This window comes from Triticum aestivum, unplaced genomic scaffold (genome assembly GCF_018294505.1).
Source record: "Triticum aestivum cultivar Chinese Spring unplaced genomic scaffold, IWGSC CS RefSeq v2.1 scaffold103459, whole genome shotgun sequence".
In the NCBI taxonomy this organism is placed as follows: Eukaryota; Viridiplantae; Streptophyta; class Magnoliopsida; order Poales; family Poaceae; genus Triticum; species Triticum aestivum.
In genome coordinates this window covers 1-846 of record NW_025302929.1, presented here as the reverse complement: position 1 = coordinate 846, position 846 = coordinate 1, and the positions used below count along the sequence as shown (strand labels likewise).

Here is an 846-nt window from a genome sequence, read left to right as displayed (position 1 = left end):
GAGGTCACCCATCCTAGTACTACTCTCGGCCAAGCACGCTTAACTTCGGAGTTCTGATGGTATCCGGTGCTTTAGTGCTGGTATGATCGCATCCGACATGTTACCCCGGTCTTTGTCCCTTATCCTTGCCCCTCCCAGCTCCACTACAAAGACGATTGTACATTGCTTTGGCCGCTCCCTCTCAACTACGGAGACGAGTTTAACGCGGTTTCCACCCCTCCCTCTCAACCGCACCAGTGCACGCTTGCCGCGCCACAATGCCGACGCTGGACCCGTGAATCGTGAGCACCCAGCTATGACTTACCGCACTCGTGCAAAATAATAAAACACATTAAATATATTACTTACACGTGCGTTTTGTTTTGCAAGCGGCGCGAAAAAAATTAAAAAGGGAATGCAACACGAGGACTTCCCATGAGGTCACCCATCCTAGTACTACTCTCGCCCAAGCACGCTTAACTTCGGAGTTCTGATGGGATCCGGTGCTTTAGTGCTGGTATGATCGCATCCGACATGTTACCCCGGTCTTCGTCCCTTATCCTTGCCCCTCCCAGCTCCACTACAAAGACGATTGTACATTGCTTTGGCCGCTCCCTCTCAACTACGGAGACGAGTTTAACGCGGTTTCCACCCCTCCCTCTCAACCGCACCAGTGCACGCTTGCCGCGCCACAACGCCGACGCTGGACCCGTGAATCGTGAGCACCCAGCTATGACTTACCGCACTCGTGCAAAATAATAAAACACGGTAAATATATTACTTACACGTGCGTTTTGTTTTGCAAGCGGCGCGAAAAAAATTAAAAAGGGAATGCAACACGAGGACTTCCCAGGAGGTCACCCATCC

General features: G+C 51.7%; 1 non-coding gene and 1 pseudogene across 1 annotated transcript; both read right to left on the bottom strand.

Annotated features, from left to right (window-relative positions):
* LOC123179419 (uncharacterized) lies at positions 1-94 on the bottom strand (annotated as a pseudogene).
* A 297-nt stretch (positions 95-391) lies between these two features.
* On the bottom strand, positions 392-510 carry LOC123179418 (5S ribosomal RNA). The gene has a single exon (XR_006490354.1). It is a non-coding gene; the product is annotated as a 5S ribosomal RNA (ribosomal RNA).
* Between the last annotated feature and the right edge of the window lie 336 nt (positions 511-846).